At 43.8% G+C, this 19,489-nt stretch overlaps 1 protein-coding gene and 1 long non-coding RNA gene across 5 annotated transcripts in view; both read right to left on the bottom strand.

The window, feature by feature from the left end:
* The window catches only part of SCHIP1 (schwannomin interacting protein 1), a 144,443-nt gene that overhangs the window by 59,640 nt on the left and 65,314 nt on the right, over positions 1–19,489 (bottom strand). The gene's annotated exons all lie outside the window — the stretch shown is intronic.
* LOC130544423 (uncharacterized) overlaps positions 1,212–19,489 on the bottom strand; it is a 30,257-nt gene continuing 11,979 nt past the window's right edge. The window contains exon 2 of the long non-coding RNA XR_008960695.1: positions 1,212–19,435. This is a non-coding gene — a long non-coding RNA (uncharacterized LOC130544423). The remainder of the gene's footprint in view (positions 19,436–19,489) is intronic.

The raw sequence follows: 19,489 nt of genomic DNA on the forward strand, positions 1-19,489 counted from the left end.
GGGAGTATCCTTGGGCCCTTAAAGGAGCAGGTGGTTAAGACCTGACGGGCAGGGAGGGCTGGGGTGGGATCAGAGAGTCTGGACCAAAATGGTGGAAAGCTTTTCCAAGAGATTTTGTAGCGGGTGTTGCTGTATTACTTGAGAATATCCAGTCAACGCTATAGATGAACAAGAAAAACAAACTGGATGAATGGAACTTACGAGGCGTGAAGAATAGATGATGAACGTGTAGTAGCTCGTCAGACACTCGGGAAACGCATAAGATGTTTAGACAGATGACGAGTAAGCAAGGAGACAGGGGCGGAACTCACGATGTGTGTTAAGAATCAGTAAGTAAGTAACCTGTATGTGTTAGACACGGATCAAGCATGTGTGTGCAGGGCACAGATAAGGAGTGGAAAGAAGAAAGAAGCACCTAATATTCACAACACACTAAATAACCCGAGGCATTCAATAGTCATTAGATTGTGCACTGACTGTCCACTGCTGACATCCATTCTGGCCCTATGTGTCCTCCGCCCAAGAAATGCACATACGATCCATACTGCTCATCCGGAGAGGGGGCGAGCTATGGAGGAAGCCGGAGGGACTTGTCCCTGTGTCTCCGATAAAGCAAGCTGCACGTCACTGGCAGACACCTGTGTCTAACTGGGCCTCCCTTCTCAAACTTCAACTCTGGTTCACAGCCTTATCATTGACAGGGAAGGTGGCTGTGGCAGGAAGGCTGGACATAGAAATATCATATAAGCTACAATCCAGGTAGTATGGGCCTACACTGTATCCTACGTATGTCAATGCGTCCCCTTTTCCTTGTTTTTTGATATGCATTTTAAAATGATTCAGTGAGCTATGATTTGAGCCTGTTAATTTGGTCTGTGACTTCTGGGACAGAGTGCCTGTGATGGGCTTAGAGGCTCCTGTTGCATCAAGGTCATTTCTCACATGACAGAGAGAATGCTTGGTATCAGAATATTCCCACATGTTCTGAGGCCCAGAAATGGGAAGTGAGAGAAGTATAAAAATGAGATGGGTTATAATTTTTTTTATCCTTGTAACTATAAATAAAGAACTTGTCTGAGAGTCTTACAAACCATTGCAAACTAATTTACTCAGAAGTTTTGACTATTCTGACCCTGGTTACCTTTGTTTCAGGTATTAAAAAATAATGTCCTGAGCAAATTATAGTGTGAATCAATGGTGGTCACCTTTTCTTTTCTTTTTTGAAGTATTAGAATCTTCTTTTAAAATGAAAACTGATATGCAAAATAATAGAAGTGTTTTTAGAGCAACATAAGATATTTTAGTTCGAATTTATAATATTTACCAATTGTATCTTTTATTGAGAACATGAGGCTGTTTTCTTGTACATAAATATTTGGAAACAGAATTTATAGATGTCAGCTAAAGTTTCGTTCCAACTATATTTTTACATTTGTTGAGTTTGTTTGCACATCAAGAGAACCTGGTTTCACACAGATAAGTAGATGGAAATGGTAGCAAGCCTTTTTAATAGCTTATGTTGCAATCTCTGATATTCTTCATTAAACATATCTAGAAGCTTGAAAGCAAAGTAATAAGAAATTTATTTCCAGATTGACTTACTAACAATATGTAGCAACTGCTCGCATTTGGCATAAGAACAGAGAAGAAAAGACAGAGTGCCCAAGCTTCCAACAGCTCATCTCTCTAGAACCGGACCTGCTCGTTTGAGGTGTGGGGCATTCACCTGGCATTGTGCAGTCCACCTGCTAGGCTTGATGAGGAAATGTGCCCAGTGGATGGACCTGACCTGACCGTGCTGGGCCCCGTGGGCATCTCAGATAATTTTTCCTTCTTGGACATGCACAGGCATGACTTTTCAGTAAGACCAGTCCAGGGGTACCACGTACACGGTCAATGACACATTTACAAGTTCAGTTTTAAGGACTATACAAGACTACTTAGCCTGGAGGGATAAATTCATATGCTGATGTCAAAAAGAGGGTGGGGCAAAATACTTTGCATAGATATTAAGGAAGAAATCACTACATTTGGGCTGAAATGTTATATTCTTCTTACCACAGTTTTTCAGGACCACTCTTCTCCAAAAGCCCAAGGTCTCATAGACAATCTCATTTACATCTATATTCAGAATTATTTTCACATCTCTTTAATCACCAATTTGACTTTTGGGGGGGACTGGGGATGAGGTGTTTAGCAGCTCATAGAACAGGTGCAAGGGAGCCTCTAAAAATATCTCCTGCAACCCTGGGTTTCTACAGACACAGTTTGAAACCTGATGCGTCAGGCAGTGCTATAGCAGGCAGCCTCCCTCTCCTTCTAGAATAATGTGATGGTTTATATTTCAATAGAATCTGCCAAAGTGCTTGTTTATTGGACACAGTCCTAGTCCTCTCCCCATAGTATTTTCTGGCCAATGCTGACTGAAACTCGCAGGCTGTAGAAAAATAGTAACTGACTCAGATAAATTTCGGTGAAGTCTACATGGTTTCATCCCAAATTTATGTCAGTTTTTAAGGACCATTTTCTTTTTTTTCCCAGCCTTTGGAGTCACAGAGAGCAGTGGCAGGAAAGTGAAAGGTAGTATAAACCTGCCAGGGCTAACACAAGACTTTCAAATACAAATAAGTTGGTCTGTCAAGAGGAGTCAAGCCAGAACTAGCACAAAGTGTGCGTGTGTGTATATGTGTGTGTGTGTGTGTGTGTGTGCGCGTGCAGGGCAGGCAGGGGGCACAATCTCCCTCGGTCCCTCCAGGTTTTTCAGTAGCCCAGACAGCTTTACCTACCAATACAAGAGCGTGTAGCCACAGCACCACGTGGAATTCCCCCCCATCTCCCCCATGACAGAAAAGGCTGTTCACTTCTCCAAGGCGGCGGTGCTTGATTTAAAATCAGGTTAGCAGAGCATTAGGGAAGGGGACTGACCCTCATCTTGAAGAAAGGTGACCTCTAGTGGACGACTGTGTTTTTAAACCGGTTCCAATTACGAAAAGCATTCGAAAACAAAAATAATGGTTTCACTCATTTATGGAACATAAGAAGTAGGAAGATCGATAGGAGAAGAAAGGGAAGAAGAAGAGGGGGTAAACAGAAGGGGAATGAACCATGAGAGACTATGGACTCTGGGAAACAAACTGAGGGCTTCAGAGGGGAGGGAGGTGAGGGAATGGGATAGGCCAGTGATGGGTAGTAAGGAGGGCACATATTGCATGGTGCACTGGGTGTTATACGCAAGTAATGACTCATGGAACTTTACATCAAAAACTTGGGATGTACTGTATGGTGACTAACATAACATAATAAAAAATTTTTATAAAAAAAAGTGTGTTTTGTTGCTTTATTGGCCTTTCCATGATATTTTTAATACCAATTATAAACATAAATACCTAAGTCTCCAGTTACATTAATGACAGAGTTTAAAGTTACACTAATGCTAATACATCCATGGTTACAACCTAGGCTATCATTGATAGTTCTGGACTGACGGAGCCTTGGACCAGGAGTCACAGAACTGGGTTCTGGGCTCAACTGTGTTTCTTGCTAAGCAAATTCACAAGGCAACAGCTTCACATCTAAGAGTCCCCACTTTCTGGGATGCCTGGGTGGCTCAGTCGGTTAAGTGGCCAACTCTTAACTTTGGCTCAGGTCATGATCTCCAGATTCTGGGATCGAACCCCCAGTGGGGCTCTGCACTCAGCGGGGAGTCTACTTGAGATCCTCTCTCTCTCAACCTCTCCCTCTGCCCCTCTTCCCAGTCGCATGTGCCCTCTCTCTAAAATTAATAAATAAATATTTTTAAAAAATAGGAGCCTCCACTTTCTAATCTACATGAAATGTTTGGACTCAGAAACTGTCATCTTCCTGCACCCACTATCCCCAATACTACTTTCAGGCTGTCAAATAGCTGTCATTTAAAATTAAGTTTATTTTATATCCTGAGGTTTCCAAATGAGCAACAACAATAAAATTAATATCACGGCACATATTAGCATTGGGCGAGTCAGCAAAAAACTATTAGATTTCAGTTCAAGGTCTTCCTTATATAAACGTAATAAAGATAAAGGCACTGATTTTTTTTCCCTTTTTTACACTGCAGAAAAAATATTTCAAAAGCTACACACATTTGCTTATTAGTTTGTGATGAAATTTTAGTTTATTATGAAAATTAGCCACCATTTTCAAAAGATTTATTTCAAAGAATAAAAGTAATGATGAAAAAAGAAACATAATTTATGTAGTATATCTCTTCTGGAAACTGCTCATCAACTGACATATTTTCCTAGTGTGTGTCACCGAACACAGGAAAGAGGCATAATTTATGATTAAACGCTATTAACGTAATCTCTAAGGAACTATTAAAATTCTATTAAAATTCTTTGGTGGTACTTAAATCTTATTGTTTTTTTCCCCCTCTCAATACCAGAGTAACGTAGAGATGCTATTAGTTATAATGGCATTTAGTGCTTAAGAACTACCCTCCCAACTAGCTTTTCTGGGGCCAGTGAGGCAACAATCTGGAATTTACAATCTTCCTAACAGTCACTTTTCAAAAGAGGTGTTGGAATGACTTTTATTTGCTAAAGGGTAGGAAAGCAAACATTGGTCTAAAAAGTTGTTCTGAAGTGTAATAAAGATGTTAGAATGTCATTTAATGATTTCATACACTTACTTTATCTTAAAGCTATTGAATTAAGAAAGTTTCCCATCTTCTTGAAATAAATTCTTTCTGTGTATAAAGGTACTGGTTAGGAAATTATGCTCCTCCAGACAGTGAAGAGTGAGAGGACTCATTCTCGAAGAGGAGGCTTAAAATCCATCAGGGATTATTCGTAAGCAGGCAAGGTAATCTGTGCATTAATCCCGACTCTTCTAAAACTCCCTAACTTAAACCAGTTTTCCTCTCCGAATAGCGAAGAGAGCCTCTTTCAGAAACATAGGCAAGGCCAATAAAACGTTCATTTATAAGTCCCCGGCATTTTCATTATTTATTGAGAAAGTCAAGATAGGAACGAGCAGTTTTTTTGAGGTCCAGTGCGTGGCAGAATCCCTCTCCACCTCACTCTGATACCTCTCCTCTCCCTCCATCTGAGACCATAGAGTTGGCCTGTTTTCATTCTTAACAGTCAAGAAGAGAAGGAGGAGAAGAAGGAGAAGGGAGGAGGGAGGGGGAGGGGGAGGGGGAGGAGAAGAAGAAATCCCAGGAAAAGAAATACAATCCATTATGACCAGAGACCAACGTGTCCTCTCTTTCTCGCACAGCCTCTGACTTCCAGTGTAACTGTGAGGAACAGCAGCGAGCTAACTTTCCACATCAGCTTTACAGACAGCAGTGGGGACTTATCCTGATGGTTGAAGATACTTGTGTTTTGTTTTGAGGTTTTTAACATCAAATTCATGTTCCAAAGGACAGAAGCGATCTTTTCAGCAGAGCTCTCTTGATCAGACCTCTGGCCCTAATTTTAAATGGCACACATTTATAAAGCATCCTTTTAAAAGAAATGAAGCCTCATTCACTCACCTGGTTGCCCTGTTCGATAGTTTTGATAGTTTTATGCTTTTTGATTTAGTTCCCAAATTGTTATAAAAAATTAAGTGCTTGCAGCCTTACCCTTTGTGAATGAAAAGTACTTCTAAAAACATAAATCAGATTATGTCACATTTTGGTCTAAAACTCCTGGTGGTTTCCCAGCACCACATTAGGATGAAACATTTAGCATGAAATAACAATTCCCTCTCCCTGGGGCTCCAGGTCCTGATATACGCTCCGGACTTCTTTGCACCACTCACAATCTTGCTCACTTCGCTCTGGGCCTACTGGCTGCCTTTCAGTTTCCTAGAAAAGCCAAGCTTGCCCCTGACTCAGGGCCCTAGCATGCGGCATTTCTCAACCTGACCATGCCTTCCTCTCTGCCCAAGTAACTTCTTCTGCTTAAAGTTGGAAGCCTTTCCCTAGCCCCCAATCTAAATAAAGTCCTGCCTCAAATGTAGTCAGCACATCATGTTTTCTTTCTTAGCCCTTACCACAATTTGTAACTATTGGATATTTGTGGGATTTGTAATGTTGACTTGCTCCACTAGACTGTATGGTCCCTGAGAAAGCAGGGGCATATCTATGAAGTCTACCATTGCATATCTAGCATACAGCACAGAGCCAGGCATATATGGTAGGTGTTCAACAAATATTTGGATGAATGCATGACATTCTCGAAGTTCCCTCACGTCAGAGCCTTGGGCTCCAGGGCAGAAAGCAAGCCTGATCCCCGCTGGTATTAGCTCAATTCGCTATCTCGGTAAAGCTGGTCAAGAGCCCAACTCATCATCTCAAGACAGTGAAGCCTCACCTGGACAGCGAATGGCTGACTGCCAGCTTGCGAGCTAAACCTGGTGAGGCCTTTTGGCAACATTTCCCTCCTCGCTGTGAATTGTAGCTTTGGCAGGCCCAGCGGGGCCCCCTCACCTTACTGGTGTGTCTCACGGGGAGGGCTGAGTGAGCCAGCTGAACCTGAGGGCAAATCATCATTTACAGCTCCCCATATAAGGTTAACACGTACTAAGCTGAATCCGCTACGCCCCCGATTTAATTCAAAATCAGTAAGGAGAAATAAACCAGCCTAATGTGTTTTCCCCCTTCTCAATTGGCTACCTTGTGTAATGGATTCTTGACTCTATAGGACAGGCTGGCAACACAGCAAATAATTTGATATCGTCCACTTGTGCACCCCAAAGAAAGATACTGGTGAGAGTAAAAAGTCAGAATCCTTACATGGAAGGAATGCTAGTGTTCCAGCTCGTTTTCTCATCAAAAGAATAGGATGTCAAATGACCAGTAGGAAGCTGAACTGAGCCTGTGAAAGCCTGGTAACTTTAAAATGTGCCCACTGGGGAGGTTTAGGCTGGAGGACAAAAGGCAAGAAAATATTTTTTTTAGCATGTTTACTTTCTTAGAAGAAAACAAACAAAAATGATGGCTAGAAAACAAGCAATAAGCTACAATTTAGGCTGCGGCTTTCCAGCAAGGGTTCTAATGTTTAAAGAAGAAATGCTGGCTGTGGCTTGAGTCTCTGTCCAAACGCTCCCTCTCCGTAGAAAGTACCAGCTCTTACGTCGCACGGCATCACTGACCGATTTCCGCGGTACAAGTACTACTACGTTGTCAGTGCTTCAGGTACCTGCCTGCCCGGTCTTGGTGACAAATTCATCTAGAATCTGGGTCAAGCGTGCATCCAGGACACGTCTGGCACTGCTGAATCTAGAAAGCCCATGTGGACTCTTCATTTAACACCCGTCACCACGATCCAGGTTCAGTGGCTTAGTCTGTGGAGGGGTTTGCTTTCCCCAGACGGTGAGCACAATGAGGCAGGTCTGCTGTCTGCCCCCAGGTTGATGATGATTCTGTCTGTCATGCATCCTTGTCCTGCCCTGCCCGTATCACCCCTTTCTTACCCAAGGCTACCGCTCTCGAACGTACGCACAGAGGAAGTGGACGTCTTCTGTAAAGACAAGGGGAGAGCTCCTACATGCATGAAACACGCTCAGGGAAGGAGTCGATCTTCTCTTTGGCATGAACAATAATAATTCCGTCATGCTTCACTTGGAGTTAAGAATAACTTTGAGATTTTCAACGTATTAATACGTGGAGGTAATGGCAATAAATGAAGAACCCTTCTGAAAGTGATGCTAGTTCCTCAGGTGGAAAAAAAGAGATTAAAAACTGGGAGTTCATAGGTTTTAGATGAACTCAATTATTTTCTTATTTACAAATGATAGGGTTAAGGTGTTTTTCATTATTTTTCAAAATCCCCTTCATCACGAAAATGTTGACACATTGATGGGATAATAAATCAAATGAGCTGACCCCACCAGGGTCACAGTTTACCTGTTACTAGTTTTTTGGGCGGGGCTGGAATAAGCTCCGGGCCAGCTACACGCCTTGCAGGGCCCTGTGCAAAATGAAAATGGGAATCTTCGTTCAAAAATGAAGAACTTCAGGATGGCAAGAGCAGAGCGTGAAGCCAAGAGCCCTGTGTGACTTTAGAAGTTACATGCCCGTGACGCTCGCCCTGGGGGGAAGAAAGGGGGAGAGAAGGGTAATGGACATACAGTCATTTTGTTTGAAATGGGCTCTTGCTTTTGGAAGAAAAAAGGACCTCTGACTTTTGGCATGTGAATACCAATGGAAAGACATAACCTCCTTCAGCAGGGAGGAGTGTAGGAGACGAACCTGGAGAGGTTGCTGAGAGGGAGAGGAGGAAAATTACCTTTATGAAGCACCCAACCCATGCCCGCTGCTGGGCCCAGAGCAGGCCTGACGCTGTCACCGGTCTTTCTCGCTCTAGCATAGGACGGATTCTATACTCGAACCACAGACGCTTACTGAGGCCAGTGATGAGTGTAAGCTTAACTGCTTTGAGTTTAGAAAGGGCAGGTTAAGGGATGCAGATATGGGGTATTCGAATGGGATTTCTGGATGGGATTTCTTTTCTGACGCATATCCTCTGCTGAAGACCACTCGCCCCCACTGCTGTCAGCTCAAACACCCCAGAACTCTGCCTTTGCCTTCAACACTGGCAGTCTCCCCTCCACTATTTGTCTGGGAGACCAGCCAGCCTTACCATAAGGACTGTCACCCTTAGTTATGCCCCCTCAACTCCCAGGCACTGCTCATCCTTCTAAGGGCCTTCCTCTATGGTGTTCTAGATGCCGTCCTCCTCAGACCCCTGCCCCTCAGTCCTCCACAGGCCTTCCAGGGGGCTGTCTTCTTGGAACATTCTCTTCACTGTCTGGGTCTCACAGGAGCCTGAAGGCCCTGTCTCCCCTACAGCACTTTCAAGGGGTGGCTCTTTTCTCTCCCACCTCCCTCTTGCCAAGGGCCTACTGGATAGGTGAAAGGGTCTTCCTTGTTCCTCTCTTGCTTCCGGACAATCGTTGCTCCTCCCTAACACCCTGCTCTGACTCTTCTACCATGAGACTCCTGATATCACCCCTAATCAGCCCTCCTAGCTGCAGTCGCCTCCTCCCAGCTTACCTGCTTCATGCCTTGAAGAGTCACTCTCTGACGTGAGTTCTAATTCTTGAGGATTTCCATATCAGCTAGACGTCCCTCCAATATCTTGGCCTTTAAGTTCCTTGACTTCCTTCCTCTTCCATTCTATCTTAGTGACACCAAGTCCCACGGTCCTAGCCTGACCTTGCCATCACCAACAACGTCTTGACCTCCAAAATTTCAGTGTCAATCCTCTTATTCTCCAACAATCTCGTTTTCTCATTCCAGTCAATTCTCTCTAGTATTCTAATTCCAATAATTCTTCAACTGCAGCAGGCCCTGCACCCCATACACTGACCATCTTCCTCAGTCCCTCAGTCCCATAATGTCCTTCCTTCTTTCCTACACACCTTAGATTCCACGGCCCATCATTACAACCACCAACTTCATACTCAGTTAGTTAAATCCCAGCTGTGGTTAAATTGAACTCTTTGCTACTCTGTGCCTCTTTTCAGGCTGATAAATGTGGCGGAGAAAAATATACAATCACACTCCCTTTAAATTCATGACTGCTTACCCCAAGTGCGCCCTTGGCACTGCCTGGTTTCCTCTCTATTTCCCCAGTCCGTTCACTCCCACACTGTCCTAGACAACCACAACGCTTCCCGAAAGAGTCATCCAGACTTACTGTTTACATTTCCCTCTGCCCTTTATTCTCTTTTGACACTCTCCAGTCAGTTTGGTCTCCCCCATGCCACTGAAATGGCTACACCTTCCTAAATCCCAAGATCGATTCCCAGTCTTCCTCATACTAGATCTACGAGCACCATTCAACTATTCTATAGTCAGTTTCCGAGACAACATTCTCTTCTGGTTCTTTACCTGTGTTAAAACCTGTCCAATATGGTAGCCATGAGTTATGTGTGGTTACATAAACTAAAATTTCAAAAAACTAAAAATTCAGTTCCTTAGTTGCACTAGTCCTGTTTTAAGTACTCAGTAGCCACTTGTGTCTAGTGGCTGTCATACTGGATGGAGCACATGGAGAACATTTCCATCACAGAAAGTTCTAGTGGACACTGCTACACTGGAATACCCAAGGCTCAGTCCTCGGGTTCGTCCTCTATCTGGAACTCTCTATCTTGGAAATGTCATCCAGTCTCTTGGCTGGTGACTCTGAAACCTACACCTCCGGCTTGGACTGATCCCTTAACGCAGATTCCTTCATCTGACTGCAAACTCACCAGTTCCACTTGCATGTTTAATAGATGTCTTAAATTTATTATGCCTAAGACAAACTCCCATCTTCCCAACACCTGACTCCTGCAAACTCTTTACCCATAGTCTTTCCTGTTTCAGTAAATGACAGCTCCAAGCTTTCAGGTGATCAGGCCTAAAATCTGGGGGTCATCCTTGACTCTTTCCTGCCTCTCACACCCTGCAGCTCACCAGCAAGTCTTCTTTGGCTGCACCTTCAAATACATCCAGAATCGGCCCACTTCTCACCACCTCCACTGCCACCATTCTGTTCCAGACCACTACCATCTCTCACCTGGATTACTACAAAGGTCTTCTATCCAAACTTTCTGCTTCTGTTCTTCCAAACTGCCTTACCTGGGTAAATTCTCAACAAAATACCCAGGGTACTTCTAAAAGATAATCTGATTATATCATTTCTCAGGTTTGCTCAAAGCCTTCTTATAGTCTTCATCTCACTCACTGTAGAAGCCAGAGCCCTGCTTGGAGCTAGCGGAGATTTCTATCCTCTGCCTCCTGGCACCCACAGGACCTGTTCTTCCCCTCATTTGGTCCCTGTCACAAAGGCCCCTGCAACAATCCTTGATCAAGCTCAGCACTCTCTTACCTCAGGGCCTTCGTACTCTCTGCTTCTGCTTCGAGCTCTCTCACGCCAGAGAGCCTGTGACTCGCTACCATACTTTCTCCGCATCTCTCCTCGAATGTTGCCTTAGCATTCAGGTCTTCCCTGACCACCCCGTCTAAATTTGTAATTCCTACTTGATGCCTCCCCCCTCCACCGCCCCACACTCCCTACCCCCTACCTCTGCTTTGCCTTCCTCCCTAGCACTCACCACATTTAAAATACTACATATGTTCTTGTTTGCTTATTGTTTAACTTCTGGCGTCATATCAGCTCTAGAATAGCAGGGCCTTTGTTTTGTTTACAAGCTGCCCCAGCTTCTAGAAAATTAACGGTAGCCGTCACCTCAATAAACATTTGAGGAGTGAATGATCAAAGAGAGGCACATAGTTTTCTTTCTTTTCTTACTTTTCCTCAGGTTTCAGTTGCTTTGTTCTAGTAACTACCTCTACCCCGTGAGGGTAAAATGCACTTAATTTCAGGCAGAATGAAAGCTAAAGCTTTTAAAATATTCTATACTGATAAACTCGTCAGATATATATATCTCCATATATTTTTCTTTAAGCATAACTAGTATATAATTGTAATTTTTAGAAGTTTTAATCATTTCCTCTCATAGGAAGAACTCAAAATTTCAAGTGTTTAGTCTTGGTGTCTGACTTAAGCGGCAGAAGTTCTTAAGGTTGGTGCAGTGGGGGAAAGGTAAAAACACAATTGATTCTAGAACTGGTTCTGCTCTCTTAAAAAATCACTTTAAACGACAGAATTAACCATAGGGTCACCCTCCTAGAGCTGTAAAAGTCTTTTTACAGAATGTCCACCTGGAGTGTGGTCAGAGAGCTGGGAATGGCCAACAGCAGAGTTCTCCAGGTTGCCAGGTGAGCTGGGAAATTAGTACAGCTTTCATTCAAACCTTGAAATAGCAGGCTGATCCCAACCAAGATCCATTGGCCCAGGGAGAGATAGCTCCCAGGCCCTAACGCCCTGAGCCATCTGTCCGGAGGCTGGGAATACCAGGCAGAAGCTAATCCCCACCTGAGGCCCAGGCCTCATCTAGGGCTGCAGGAGGAGAAGAGTATGTGGGGACCAATCTGTGGGAGAGCCCCAGGTACCAGCTCAGCCTTCTGGTGGCCTGCCTTAGGTCGCTGGCCTGCAGGATAAAGAGTGGGAGGCAGATTCTAGATCGAGTGCCTGGCTCAAATCAGAGCTTCATCAAAAGGACAAGTTGTATTATCTGTACATTTTCCAGTCCCTGTAAATTCCTTGGAAAAGTAAAGATTTCTCTGCTATGCAAATAACCATTTCCTTCGGAAGCAGTTCAGGGGTGGGGAATGTTTTCTTAACTGAAGCCGCTGGGTGCTAAGGACATGCAAGTGACAGTCGAACAGAAAAAGCAAAGTGATTGACTCGTAGGGGTGCTGGGGTTTGGGTTTGTTTTTTTTCTGTTTTGTTTTGTTTGCCTTAGAAGAGTGGAGAGAGTGGGGTGGTTTTAAAATACGTCCAAAATTCTTTGATGCTCTCCTTTTAATGAAGTGGAACCTAATTCCCTTCTCCCTGAGTAAGGGCCAGACTCAGTGACTTTCTTCTACAGAAAAGAAAAGCAGAATCGACACACCAGCTACTGTGGAGACTATATTTAAAAAGACATATCTACTCTCTCTCTTTCTCTCTCTCGTTCTCTTTCTCTCCAATCACTTGTACTGGGGGAAGTTTGCCACTATGTTCCAGAACACTCAAGCAACGTATGGAAAGGGCCACATGGTGAGGAGTGGATGCCTCCAGCCCCCAGCCACGTGAAGGAGCCAACTTGCAAGGGGACCCACTCAAGTCTTCGGAGGACTGCTGACCTGACATTCTGACCGTGACCTTATGAGAGACTCTGAGCCAGAACTACCCAGCCAAGCAGCTCCCAGATTCCTGACCATCTGAAACTGTGAGATAATAAATGTTTGTTGTTTTAAGCTGTTAAATTTTATAGTAAATGGTTACAAAGCAATAGGTAACTAAGACAGAGGGTAAGGACCACACAGTTAAACTTTTTTCATTTTTAAATTAAGAACCTGAAACACAGAACCTTTTTTACATTAACAAAATGATAATTCGCCAGAAAGGAAAAGGACTTACAACATCTCTGCAGACCGGATGGGGCCTCTAAGCGGGTCGCACCTGATCCTGGCCAGTGACCTTTGCCCGGACACCTGGCTTCTTTGAGCCTCAGGGCCTCCTCATAGTGTGGTTATGAGGGCTGCAGCGTTCATGAGAGCAAAGCCCCTGGCACCGAGGGGGCTGATGGCAGTGGCAGGGATTCCTGTACCCCGGGCTGGCCTGCACACATGCAAAGGCCTGGCAGACTCCCACACAGTGCTCTGCCCACAGCTCCAAGATGCCCCTTCCTGGGGAAGAGGATATGAACTTGAGCTGACAAGGATCAGAGAGGAGGCGGCAGAGAAGAGCGGATGACGAGCCGTTCAGGGCATTTACAAGTGGTCAGCCTTGTACACTCTTCTCCACTTTACTTTTGAATCTCAGAATGTCACTGTCCCCGCTTTAAAGTATACCCCGCTATCGTCCCCAGCTTTCCAGCCGCTTTCTGTCCCTAGGACATCAGTGTTAGACACAGCACTCTGGGGACCCTGTGACAGGAGCACCGAAGGAACTGCTCTGCTGTAAAACGCTTTCTTCACTTAGCACCATCGGAGGCTGAGTGACACGTTCACACAACGCCCCCCCGCCCCGCGCACACACCTGTGCTGCTTGAGCAAAGGTACATGGACTTGATAAACACTCTTGCTCGTGACCATTGTCTGCGGTGTCTGACTTCAAGGTGTACGTCTAGGCTTCGGCTGGCTTCAGGTGCTGACGGTCTCACCGTCCGACGAGTGAGAGGGAGCTGCATGTTTATTTTAAATCCTGGTTCTTGGACTGCAGCCATTGTTAGTATATATGTGCATAAAAAAGAAAATCCAAACAATGGGGGCACTAAAGCGTCTGGAAGACCGTATTCCCGAGGCCATTCAAAACCGAGGTGTTGAGGCTATGACTGGCAGAAAATACAGTGACCAAAGTGCGGTGAGGAATTCACCCAGGAGCCGACAGCTTACACTCAAGTGCTCTGCTGCTGTCGTCTGGCTGAGAAGAAGTCTTAATCTACTGGGTTATTCACCATAGCGTCACTTGGGGTAACTTCCATCTGATCTCATCGGTAGGAAGAAGGTGTTCTTTTTATAGCAATCATGAAGAAAATAAGCCGAATCGTAGGCATTTTTAGAAAGGCAGCCACAGAAGTACAGATATGGGCCAATATCCAGAATGGTCACACACAAAAGTGAGAAAGTGACTTTAAACCCAGCTAAGCACTTCTCAAACTGATTCGTTTTCAGGGAAAGAAAGACACAATTCTGTGTCTGTGTTGCTTTATACGATACTTAAGGTTATTAGAATCTTTTTGGTGCTGTTTTCACTAATGACACCTGTTGCCCGCTTCGCCCTTTCAGACCTTACCAGCCATGCATGGCAACCATTCTTAATCCACAAAGAAAATTCTTTACCTGAGCATGGCCTATATTCTTGATGTCCATGAGCTGCTGTTGGCTTAGTTTTATTTATCATACATATTTAATTACTTCACTTGGTCCATACCATTCCTTGGTTTATTGAATGCGTAAGATAAAGCAGGCATGTTAATAGTACAAGGAATACAGAGCTGAAATAAGACACATCCTCACTTTCAAGGTGCAGACAGACACATAAACAGACAATTATACATTGCAGATTTATATTATTTAGACATTACACACACACACACACACACACACAACTGGTTAGGGCATCTAACCAAGTCTGGGAAAGGGGGGGTCAAGAAAGATTTTCTGGAGTAGGTGATGGCTGAGCTCCAGTGACGGGTAGGAGTTGACTTGGCAGGTAAAGGACAGAGTGAGCAGAGTAGAGGAAACATTTAAGGCAGCAAAGGCACGGAAGCTAAAAACAGCATGAGTTAAGCAGTTCAGCAGATCGGTTTTGGTAGAATGTAAGAAAATAGCAAGAAATGAGACCAGAGATAAGTAGGATCCAGACATGGGAAGCCTCTAATGCCAAATTTAGGAGTTTAGGCTTTACTCTGAGGAATTCATTAGAGGGTTTGAGAAGGAGACCCACCTGAACAGGTAGACAGGTTGGTAAATTGGGGGAGGGATTTAAAGGTTACACAACTGGAGGGGGCAAGACCAGGTGGGAGAAGCTATAGCAGTTGGGTGAGAATTAATAGCATTTGTAGAGTGGCAGGAGTAGCTGCGATGGGGAGGGGGATGATTTGCAAAATTGGCAAGGCTTGGTGACTGAGTGGTCATGACTATCATGGATATGATGGTGGAGGCCAAGGCCATTACCTGAGATGAAGGGTACTGGCACAGACTCAAGTCAGAGGAGAAGATGATGATAGTGAGTTAGTTTTGAACGTGTTGCATTTGGGATGGTTTATGATTTATTTATGCTCCCACCATCTTCAACAGGCAAAGGAATGTGTAAGTTAAACTAGAGTCTCAGTACCGCACTAATGGGTGATAGCACTAATCCGTCAGAGCACACTTGCTCAGAGAGTCCAAGCACAGCTTCAGCACCCTTCTCAGCACATTGCTCTGTCCCTGCAAGGCAGCCACCATCTGTTTCAGCGCAACAGGGTGGCCACTACCCATTCCATGAAGAGTGCATGCACTGGAAACCCATGTTTCTCCCCAATCTAAAAGCTTGAGACAGTACCATTCTTTAAAAGATACACGTCGTGATTTGGAGGGTATCCTTGCAGTGAATTATACCTAGCCAAATTAATTAAGCAAGACCATGTTGATCTTGAGTACGAAAGTCAGTGGGAAATCTTACCATATTTTTGAGAGATTCCTAATTTAGTTGAAGGTCAAGGCAGGGCAGACCATGGTAATTGATATCATCCGATTTAACATTTACGAACTGCCTGTGCAATGGACCAGGGTTTCTCAATATGACTTCAGCAGGACACAAGCCTAGCAGCTGCTCCCTGGAAGGTGGCAGGAGTGGGGAAAGGTCTTCCTGAGGAGTTTAGGTAAGATGATTTAGATTACATCCCCCTGCTTGAGACTACAAGACACAGCAAGATATTAAAGACTAAGAAATCCTACAGTAAACATATCCATGGAACTGAGTTTAGCCTAGCTTCACCCAGAGTTATTCTGGCACAGAAACCTCCCGTCACATGATACCAATGAATTGCCTCTGAAATTAGGAATATTTCAATCCTCAAAACATACCCATTTTCCAAATGAGCAACAGAAGCTTTAAAATCACACAAGAAGAAAGTTGGCAAGGGAGATCTTAAATTCAGACTTTCCCTTTCCGGCTTCAGGGCACAGTTCATAGGATCAGATGTATGCGGCAGTAAATATTCAGGGTCTGGGCCGATATCTTGGTGACACATTCACTTTACCAAGGGAATGTCACGGTCAGCTCCAATATTCTCACTGGGCATGTGGGTCAGCTAAGGCTTTCTGGGGTGTTCTCCATCAAGGCTGATACCTCATCCTGTTTTTCAAAGTCCTCCACCATTGGGCCCTGTTTTCTAGCTTCTATAAAACACTCTTCCATTTATTCTCTGCTACGGCCTCAGAATTCTGGCCTCTAGGCTTTTGTTCATGCTGTTTCGGCTCCTCAGAAACGTTAGAGATCATTTGGTGCAGACTGGTTCCCCAGGAAGCAGACTGAGGTGGAGCTCAGCAGCAGGAATTAGATCGAGGAGCACCCTGGGGGTGCAGAGCGGGGAGGGACCAGAGGACGGAATATCGGGCAGAAGGGGACACCGGCTTCTGATGCAGCTGCAGCAAAGCCTAGCTGATCCTGCAAGGGAGCTCTGGGGCTGGGCTGGGCTGGCCCTTCAGAGTCGACCCAAGGTGGGAGAAAGAGGCCAGGCCTTATGTCCCAGCATCAACCAGGCATTAGATAAGGGCTGCCCTTCAGAAGGGCACATGACCTTGGGCAAGCCCGCTCTCTTTGGCCATGGGCAATCCTCAGAGAGGCTCCCAGATGAGAACTGTTGACTGCTAACCTTCCCAGAAGCTGGGGGGAATGAGTGCTCCACTTCTGAAGGCGGGGTGGGGTGGTGTCATAGATCTGGGCTGCCTGATAGTGTCCCTCTCCATCGTCCAGCTTGTGTTTTCCTACTCAATTCCTCAGGTCCAGAGAGCTGTCTGCATTCTGTAGACGCAACAGAACTTAGTGTCTGGGCCCTGGGCTCTCTCACGCTAACTTTACTTCTAGCATGTTTCATGGGTTTTACCTCCCTACCTAGATTGCAAAGCCTCCCAAAAGTTTTCTATTTCCCTTGTGTCCTTAGCGGGTTTAAGGAAGTGATCAATAGTCACTAATATATGTAGCAGGAAGGGTAAGGGATTTGGAGCCTGAACTCCTAATTTTAAATCCCAGAATCGCCACATATAGAGGAATAAAATTATACACACCACTTACTGTCTGTGAATCTTTGTTTCATCATTGATAATATGGGAATAATAAAAACCCTTATTTTACTGAAGCTCCAGGGCTGCTGTGAGAATAATAAGATGGTAAGCTGAAAATGCTTTGTAAACTAATAAGCTAAAATCAGTGTTTTTCCATGTTGAATACTAGACACTCCTTAAAGGGAAAAACATTGGGTCAATAAATGTAAAACTAGGTAAAAATTCTTTATGCTGATAATATATGAAATAAGCAAATTTACAACTATAAACAAACATGATATACGATCAACTAATTACAGTGAATAAATACTGAGTTATTGTGACAGATGATGTTGCTTTACTGGCTTTTACATATTTGGTACTAACTGTAAAGTGAAGGTTCATTCGGGTTGTGAGTGCAGATGTCCCCCGTGCCAGGCGCTTACTCGGTTTTCTCATCACCGTCTCCACTGTCCTCTGTGAAACTGATCGTTCATCTAATGCACCAAGACGGCATGCGGCCTTCACAGAAAAATATCATATGGATGTTAAGTCTGCTTCTACTCCTTTAATTTTCTAGTTTATTTGCCAATTAGAACATGAATCAGGACTTCGACTTAGCAGAAGAAAGTCCATAAAACAGTGACTTTAGAAACTAAGGAACAAAAGATGTATGAGATTTATACACTGAAGACTATAAATTATTGCTGAGAGAAATTAAAGAAGACCTAATAAACGGAGCGACAGTCTATATTCATGGGTTGGATGACGCAATATAATTAAGATGGCAATTCTCCTCAAACTGGCCTGTGGATGCAACACAGTGCCCTTCAAAATTCCAATAGGCTTTTGGCAGAAATTGACATGCTGATCCTAAAATCTATATAGAAACACAAAGGATAGAGAAAAACATTCTTAAATACAACACCAACAGCATGGTCCATAGAAGGAAAAAGAGATTCCATCAAAATTAAAAACTGTTGTGTTTCAAAACTGATCAATAATAAAGTAAAAATATAAACCACAGTCTGGGCGAAAATATGTGCAGATATTATTTCTGATAAAGGATTTGTATCCAGAACATACAAGGATCTCTTACAAACCAAGAAGACAGATAAACCTATTAAAAAATGAGCTAATAAGCCCATGAAAAAAATGTTCAATATCATAAATCATTAGGGAAATGAAAATTAAAACAAGAGTGAGATCCCATTTCATGACCACTAGAATGGGTATAATCACGAAGACAAAATAATTATTGGTGAGAATATGGAAAACCAGAACCCTCATACATTGTGGGTGGGAACGTAAGGTGGCACAGCAACTTTGAAAAACAGTTTGGCAGTTTCTTTAAAGAAAGTTAAACATAAATTTACGGTATGACCCAGCAATTCCACTCCTAAGTATCCACCCACGAGAAATGAAAAGACACGTCTCACAAGGACAGGTATGTGTTCACAGCAGAATTATTCATACCAATGGAAGAGACACAACCCACATGTCCATGAACTGGTGAACGGATAAACAAACCATGGGAGAGCCATCTGATGGAATATTTCTCAGCAATAAGAAAGAACAAATCACTGATACGTGCTACTACACAGATAAACCTCAAAAACAGTAAGCTAAGTGAAAGAAGCCAGATGCAAAAGAATTACACATCGTATGATCCTGTTTACGCGAAATGTCCAGGAAAGGCAAATCTACAGGGACAGAAAGCAGATGAGTAGCTGCCTAGGGTTGGGAGTGGGATTGGGTAAACAGGATCTTTTGAGGGTGGTGGAATTTTTCTGAATCTGGATTGTGGTGGTGTTTGCACAACTTTGAAAATGTACTAAAAATCACCAAATTGTACATTTAAAACAAGTGAATTTCATGGTATGTAAATTATTATCACATTAACGCTATTTTAAAAATCAGCTTATTGTTCCCATTTAATAAGTTGTCTGTAGATACCCATATTCATGGTTGTCATGATGTTTGTTGCGGTTTTTTTGGTTTTGCTTTGCTTTGTTTTGTCTTTTTGCAGTCATTAGAGACTCAGACTCATTCCATTTGCAGCCATCCCTAGCATGTTTTCCTGCCCTCGTGGTCATAACTTGATCTCTTTCCAGGCTAGAAAAGAAGAAAGAAGAGAGAGTGCAAAAGGCATTAGTCTGCTAAGTGGCT

Source organism: Ursus arctos, unplaced genomic scaffold (genome assembly GCF_023065955.2).
Source record: "Ursus arctos isolate Adak ecotype North America unplaced genomic scaffold, UrsArc2.0 scaffold_20, whole genome shotgun sequence".
Classification (NCBI taxonomy): Eukaryota; Metazoa; Chordata; class Mammalia; order Carnivora; family Ursidae; genus Ursus; species Ursus arctos.